This window comes from Quercus robur, chromosome 4 (assembly GCF_932294415.1).
Source record: "Quercus robur chromosome 4, dhQueRobu3.1, whole genome shotgun sequence".
Classification (NCBI taxonomy): domain Eukaryota; kingdom Viridiplantae; phylum Streptophyta; class Magnoliopsida; order Fagales; family Fagaceae; genus Quercus; species Quercus robur.
In genome coordinates this window covers 45688006-45696456 of record NC_065537.1, presented here as the reverse complement: position 1 = coordinate 45696456, position 8451 = coordinate 45688006, and the positions used below count along the sequence as shown (strand labels likewise).

General features: G+C 37.6%; 1 long non-coding RNA gene across 2 annotated transcripts; it reads right to left on the bottom strand.

The window, feature by feature from the left end:
* Positions 1-1016: 1016 nt before the first annotated feature.
* On the bottom strand, positions 1017-8227 carry LOC126722249 (uncharacterized). Of its 2 annotated transcripts, XR_007653987.1 has the most exons (3): positions 7736-8106; positions 7596-7649; positions 1017-1398 (listed from the first exon to the last, which is right to left on the bottom strand). It is a non-coding gene; the product is annotated as an uncharacterized LOC126722249 (long non-coding RNA). The 2 variants fall into 2 exon arrangements; XR_007653986.1 differs by having other exon boundaries at positions 7596-8227.
* Between the last annotated feature and the right edge of the window lie 224 nt (positions 8228-8451).

Genomic DNA, 8451 nt, shown 5'->3' with positions numbered 1-8451 from the left:
TACTTCAGTCTACTCCAATTCAATTAGGTCCATTCAGTCTACTTCAATCAATTTAGTCCTATTCGGTCCATTCAATCCCATTCGGTCAATTTGGTCTACTTTGGTCAATTCGGTCCAATACGGTCCATTCAATCCACTTTGATCTATTCGGTCCAATTTGGTCCATATGGTCAAGCTAGGTCTATTTGGTCCAATTTGGCCAATTCGCCAGTTAGGTCTATTAGGTCCATTTGGTCCATATGGTTCACTTAGGTCTATTCAGTCCAATTTGGTCCATTCAATCTATTTAGTTCTATTCGGTCCAATATGGCCCATTCGGTCCATCTAGGTCTATTCTGTCCAATTTGGTCAATACGGTCCACTTGGCCAATTCGGTCCAGTTAGGTCTATTCAGTTCGATTCAGTTCGGTCCTTTCAATCTACTTTGGTCGATTTGGTCCAATCCAGTCCATTCTGTCCACTTCGATCTATTCGAGAGAACCTCAATATCATTAAAGGAAATGTCAAGTTACTTTAGATGCATCAAAGTACCTATGGTATTTGGCAACATCTTCATATTTAAACCATGTAGATCTAATGCACACAAGTATTTAAAAGTAGAAATAAGTTTTTTGGGAGTTGATTCTTTAATTGTTCCTTGATCATACTTCCAATATTTGTATGCCAATATAAATGTTCGTATCTTGTTTGCTTTAACCAACTTGCTTAAATTCTCCTTAAAGAATGAAACGTTGTAAAATAGAAATGAGAGATAACTAACTTTTCCATTGACATTGTGCAAGATCATGGATTAAATCATGCATCTTAAACTCCCTAGTCATGCCTTCATCTTCTACTTCTTGGAAAAAGGATCTCTAAAGTAGCTCATTGAAGTAATCATCGGCAACATCTTCTAATTGAAGGTTTTTTTGTGGTAATTGAATAAATCCTTGTGCTATCTATAGTTATAATGTCAACTTATTAATCAAATAATCTTTGGGAAACAATGAACAATATGCAAAACAACACTTCAAATGTGATGAAAAATGATCATAACTCAATTTTAGAATCGGTAAAACACCATTCTTTGATTGAGTTACATTTGTAAGTTCATTATTTTTTATTAATGACCATTCTTCTTTTGTGTCTTTGAAGTATAAAACCTTCCCAATAGTCTTTATAACAAGAGGCCCTCCTTTGCAATTTTCTACAATTTCCGATTGATCTAATGAGAAAGAAGAGAGTGAGAAGCAGAGATAGATTAAGGAAAAAAGAGAAAGAGGAGTCAGAGTAAAAAAAGGAGAAGGAGAAAGAAAAGTCAAAGGGGAGTGAATATATCTGTTCTAGTCCTCTGTCATTGGTCAGTGGGTGGGATCCACAACTTTGTCTAAAGTTGGGTTTTTTAGGTGAAAACTACACCTGAAAATAACAACCAAACACAAGTTTGAAATGAGTTACAGAAAAATAGAGATAAAGATATGAGAATTGAATTAGAATTCAGAGTGATGAGAAATAAGAAATGAGAAATGAGAAATGAGATTTAAGAATTGAAAATAGAGTTGTCTCTAAACCAAATAAGGCCTTATTAATCAATCACTATATGAATATATTGAATACAATAAAGCCTCTATATAAAGGCTGCTATTATTCCCTTTCCTAGAACGACTTGGAATCTAAATAACCTATTCCTAGAATGAATAGGATTGCTAATAACAATTAAATAAAAAAACTTAATAACTCCTAAACCAAATAGGAGAAAGACTCAAAACATAAAATAAGACTCATGGGCCTTTAGTATAGCCAAGAACAACCCTTTCCAGATTTCTAAAAATTACCAAAAATGCCCTTGTTCTAATAGAACTTAATTTAACTGATCCGACAGCAACTAAACAATAAAGTAAGACTAAACCGGTTGTGTAAGGGGGAGGAGAACAAGAGAGGTAAACTGGAGTGGAAGCCAAACGACGGGGCCGAAAATCTGTGATCGATCCGAAGAACCTCCGAGGATGGTCACTCAACCTATGGAAGAGCCTGGCTTAGGTCGAAAGGGCTTCCCAGCAGAAGCAACTTCGCGTTTCCCTTTTCTCTTAAATGAAGAGTCAAAAGGAAATTCAATCTTAGTATTGAAGTAAGCACGGAAAGAAGAATATTGATAGAAGGGCTAGAGTGAGGCCCATTACTCCGTCCCAGCCTGAAGAACTAGGGCTCAAGAGCCTCTTCCTCACTAAAGTTTCGCATCTTGTCCCGCAGCTCATAAGCTAACCTTGTACCCTCCTGGTGTGATCGGTTGTGAATTCGAACTTTTTGGTATTTTCCATTTCTTCGGATGATATGATGGGTCAATCATTTGCTTCATTGGTTTCAACGGTGGCAGCTGCGGAATCCGCTATTAGGTTAGCCATTTTCGTTATTACTTTCCGAGTCCGAGGGACTATTGCTGTAGAATCCATTAATAGCATTCAAGGTTAAACATGACTCCTAGAGAATTACCAAAATACGAAGTTCTCTTCTCCTTTCGTTCTCTTCTTTCTTTTTTATTTTTACTTGGTTGGCAGGGTCAGGGCCTTTCTCGCTGGACGAGCGCATGCAGAGGAAATTAAGTGAAGTACTCCAGACACAAAGTATGGAAAGGTATCTATAACTTCCCCACCAGGACCTACCCCCCAACCTAGAGTAGCTAGGTTAAACAAGGTCCCATGAGAGCGCCCCATCATCCGAAACATCCCAAATTAAGGCTTGAGCACTAGAACCAACTTTTCCTTGCTCTTATAGGTCTTCAAAGTGGGCTGCCACTTACGTTCCCCATCATCTCCCCGACTTGGAAATTCTCAACACTGGCGAGAAAAGAGAATGATAACTCTCATAAAGGTCACGATTGATACGTTGAAATTCGTCAGCAGTAATCCAAGTACACTCTAAAAGAGGGCAATTCTTCCAATGGACCAAATACTTCTAGTACCCACCTTCTCTTGTTAACACAATTTGATCATCAAGAACATCATCAATGTCTTCCTTTGTGTGAGGGGCTGGGAGCAAGCAAACAACAACCTGGTCCTCATCATCAAGATCAGAATGTCCTGGATACAATGTCAAATCTTCAACATTAAACACATTACTAATACCCATATCTAAAGGTAATTCAAGGACAAGCATTAGAGCTTGTGTTCTTCGCAATCTTGCCTGGGCCCGCATTCTTGGAATGAAGCTTTTTGTAAGTACCCTTAGGAAACCGCTCAGGTCGTATACAAACCATAACCAAATCAATGGTATAAAAGTATAACTCCTTTGATTTGTCTTCCTTGGAAGTTGGCTTTGTGTTTTATTTGCAATATATAAATGTATCTAATCATGATAATAGGATTCTTTTACTTGTATAATATAGGAGACAATGATATACTATTACATGCCATTGCTTTGTTGGGTATATAGAGGATATTTTGTTTGGGCTTGTAAAAAAGTATCGTTTTCTCTTGTGTCATGTTTTTCTTCCTTCGTTTCTTACCCTTCTTTTATATTTCTAAATTGGGAAGGAGGGTAGGGATGGATCTAACATGAAAAATTCTGCATGCTTCTTTTTATCTTTTAATTTGGAACAAGTGGATGTCAAATCATTTACTTTGACCTTATTAGAGTGTGATGATGATTTTGTTGTTTCAATTTGATTTTCCACTTGACTCAGTCATTACTTTTTTTATTCCTGTTTACATTCACAGAGATTGAAACAATTGTCACAAAAATTTGACAACGATGTTAGAGATGCCTCAAACAATTTTGAAAAGTTAATGGAAGATAAGAAAGAAAAAAGGATTGTCCTCTATAATTCTTCAAAGGGCTGTACAAATAGCAAGTTAATCTGTGTTGAAACTTTTGGTTATTTAATTATTGTTTTGGTCTTCAAGTTTAGGGCAACTTACTTTTATCTTATTTCATGTGTTTCTAATCTATTTCACTAGGGTTATATAAATGCTACCGTTGATAATGGGCCATGGATGATAACATTAGATGTTTCAATTTTTTATGACGTCATCAACAATTCTGAAAACCCAAATTTGCATAATGAATTGACTCATGCTCATTTAAGTCTTGCCTCTGGTGGGATCATAATACTTTTGTTTCAAGTTAAACGAGCACGAGTCAATTCATTACACAAATTTCAATTTTCAGAATTGTTGACAACATCATCAAAAATTGAAGCATCCAACGTCATATAACAGTAAGTTGTCCCAAACTTGAAGACCAAAACAATTATTAAATAACCAAAAGTTTCAACACAAATTACCTTAGACTTTGCTATTTCTGCAGCCCTTTGAAGAATTACAAAAGACAATCCTTTTGTTTCTTTCTTATCTTCTATTAACTTTTCAAAATTGTTTAAGACATCTCTAACATCGTCGTCAAATTTTTGTGACAGTTGTTTCAATATCTGTGAATGAAAACAAGAATAAAAAAAGTAATAGCTGAATCAAATGAAAAATCGAACGGAAATAACAAAATCATCATCACACCCTTATTGGATCAAAGTAAATGATTTGACATCCACTTGTTCCAAATTAAAAGATAAAAAAGAAGCATGCAGAATCTTTCATGTTAGATTCATCCCCACCCTCCTTCCCAATTTAGAAAAATAAAAGAGGGGTAAAAAACGAAGGAAGAAAAACATAACATAAGAGAAGTGGTACTTTTTACAAGCCCAAACAAAATATTCAACTATATACCCAACAAAGCAATGGCATATAATAGTATATCATTGTCCCCTATATTATACAAGTAAGAGAATCCTATCATCATGATTAGATACATTTATTTATTACAAATAAAACACAAAGCCAACTTCCAAGGAAGACAAATCAAATCTATATATAGTATAGAAGCAAAACTCCTTTACGGAAAATTGACCCTAGAGCACCTACTATGCAGCCAAACTACAAAGCAAATGCTGCTATTGCGTTGAAAAGTAAAGCTACTGTGATTGGTGATCAGAGGAAAGAAGGTAAGGATCATTGTTTAAGTGTGGGGAAAAGGGACACATAGCATGGCAATGCCCAAAGATGATAGTTGGCGCATATGTGTTGATAGCCGTGTAATTATCAAATTACTATCAGATATCGGTTTCCCATACCTCAACTTGATGAGATGTTAGATGTGATGGGAGGTTCTACTATCTTTTAAAAGATGGATCTCAACATGGATCTCAAGATGGATCTTTTAAACAATGTCTCATGGGCGTCGAACATAACCACACAACCACATACCCGTTAAGGGCATCAAGCGTGACAAAGCCTAGAACAAGAGAGGCTATCATAAGTATAAAGCATAGAAGCAAACAAGCATAGACATGAAAATAGGCTGATCCTAACCCTTTGATATGGGTCTAGGCATACGGATGATAACAAAGACTATAGGATCTAAATCAGGTCCTAACCATTAGGCCAAAACACAAGAAAATGCGATAAAAGGAACAAAAAAGCTACAATAGCACATAGAATGACAAACATAGCCTAAGCCTAAGCACATAAACATGGCATGGAGCGCACAAGCACTTGGAAGGTGGCATAGAACATATAGAGAACAAAGATCCAAGCACACAAGCATGTGAAAACAGAGATCTAGACATATAGGTATGGAAATATGCATCTAGACATGTGGATGTACATCTAAGCATGTGGATGTAAGCATAAAAGCATGGAAGAACACAAATCCAAGCATACAAGCATATGAAGGCATAGGATCATAAAACATGCATACGACCATGTAGATCTAAGCAAGGCATACCATAGACATGATATCAAGATTGTGAGCGTGAAAACCTAGACATGGCATGCAAACATCACACAAGGTGCAAATCAATTATTCTAAATGAAGGTAAGCAAAAAGTGTGGATTTAAAGATGATTAAAAGACCTTGGAAGTTGTTTGAATGCCTTCAAACAACTTCCAAAGGGTTCGGGAGCCTCTTTGTGATTTTTGAAATGATGTAGGGCTTTATTGCAATTTTGGAAAGACTTGGGGTCAAGATGTGATTTTATGGAAAAAAAAAAAAAAAAAAAAAAAAAGGTCAAAATGTGAATATTGAAAAGTTCCGAGTCAAAAAGCAATTTTTGAGGAAGAACGGGTCAAAATATGATTTTGGAAATTTTTGGGATTAAAACATGATTTTGAGAATTTATGAATTAAAACATGGCTTTCGGGAATTATGGATTAAAACATGATTTTTGGGAATTTTGGTATTAAAACATGATTTTGAGAATTTATGAATTAATATGCAAATATGGGAAAATACGTATTAGATGCAAACAGGATGAAATGAATTAAAATGCAAACATAGCGAAAATATGTGAATATGTAAATATGAGAAAAGGGAGTAAAAAGAATGTAACAAAAATACATAATAGCAAATAAAGAAAAGATGGTATTTTAATAAAGAAAAGAAAACCTGCATTGACCCTTTTATTTTAAAAGGTGGGCTGAATATGTTTAAAACATGAAATGGATCTAAAGACAAAGGGGAAAGACCTGGATTTGAACCCACGGCCTGGCCTCAAGACATCCTTGGGCTGGGCACACCTGGCTAAAATCAAAATGGCTTGGACCTAAAGCCACTTATGGAGTGGGCCTAAAGCCCAACTATCAAACCAAACGGACCTGAATAGCGTTCAGGTGCCCGGGTTGGGCCCATTTGGCCCAAACCCGATTCTCTTAAATCTTCTTTCTCAAACCCTAGCCATTTATTCATGCTCTCTGGAACCTTCTCCCTCTCTCCAACCTACTCGGCCTTTCTCCAATCTCTGAACCTTTCTCCACGGACCTCCATTGCTAAAGACTCAAGCTCATCACGTCTAATCAGTGCTGCCGCTACAAGCGGTGGCCTACTCTTCATCACAACCCTCATCAGGTTTTCACTCCTCTCTGAAGCTCTGCTCTCTCACTAGACCTCCATGTCTGACCACCGAGGTCCATCTCTCATCACCCCCACCCACGGTGGCGATTTAGTTCCTCAAATACTATCTGGGCCTAGACCCTTCTCTAACAAGCTTGAGGTTTCCATCCAAACCCAAGCTCTCTCTCTCTCTCTCTCTCTCTCTCTAAAACCCTCTGATCTAAACAGAGTGGAGCCTTTGGGCTCCTCCGTGGCAAGCCCCAACAACTACCAACACAAAGGCAGCTTCTGTCTCAGACTTCTCTCGGCCTAAACCCGAACCCAGGTCACCGAGTCTCACTACTCTCAAACCCAACAACCGCCCTTCGATCTACAAGCTAAGAACGCCTCAGATGGCGCGTGAACCACAAGAAGGTTATGTGGAGGCTAAAAGCCTCACGGGTCAACCACGATCTACAACCGTGGTGGCGCGTGGCCCTACACGCGGTGGCGCGTGAACACGCGTGTGCAAAAACAGAGAGTAAGTGCTGAGTCCATGTTTGTGTGCTCGGCTTGTGTATGAAAAGTGTAGTGTTTAGCACGGATTAGGAGTATAGGGTCTGTGGTGACTCTGTGAGCATGTAAAGTGTGTAGAGCTACATATTGTAGACAAAACCAGTGTGTATGCGTGTGTGTGAGAGAAAGACAGAACTATTATGAAAGGAAAGAAACAGGGAAAAGGAAAAGAGTTTAGGGTTTACCCACTGAATGTACTCTTTCTGCTTCTATTTTTCTTTTTGTTCTCTTTGTTTTGGCTGAAAGGGAAACCAATACACAAGTCAGAAACTCAAGTTAGACAAAAAGAAAGAGGAAATTTATAGCAGAAGAGATGGAAAAAAACTCTGATTCGTTGTTGTTGTCTCTGTTTCTCCTTTTCTTTCTATCTTTGTTGCTCCTTTGGGATGCTTGCAGCTTTTTTTGGTTTTTCTTTTGGGAAATCTCCTGGATCTGTTGTGAGGCTTTTTGGATGAGAGAATGATAAAGATGGTGGGAAGAGATTGGGGAGAGGTAGAGTGGGTGCCCAAGCCGCGGGTCTAGGGTTTCTAAAAATGCTCTCTTGTACCTCTGTAGTGAGTATTTGTATGGGAGGACGCGTGCTGTCCAAGCATGCACTATGAGCTGGCACATGGCAGATGAGTTCAAAAATTGGCTACTTGGGGAATGCTCTAGAATCGAATGCAAGTCATTTCTCATCAACCACCGCTCATTTTGACACTCACCAATGCTCAATGGACCTTAAACACACACGATAAAATGTCAGGATAGTCAAATAAATTTATCAAGAAAAAAGATATTATGGGACTAAAAGAATAAGAGTTTAAATTATGTCCGGATGTGGCGTAAACCAAGGGGTTTACGCCACCAATAATATAACGCCATGTCAACACCTAATTAAAAATCTCATTAAAATATGAAAAAAAAAAAAAAACCAACAAAACAATGAACTTTCTGTGTTGATATTAGCAACGGTGATGTCATCGGAGGCACAAAGAAGTGAAGAAGTCACAACCAACAGCGATTTTTTTTTTTTTTTTTGGAAAATGAATATTCATTCAT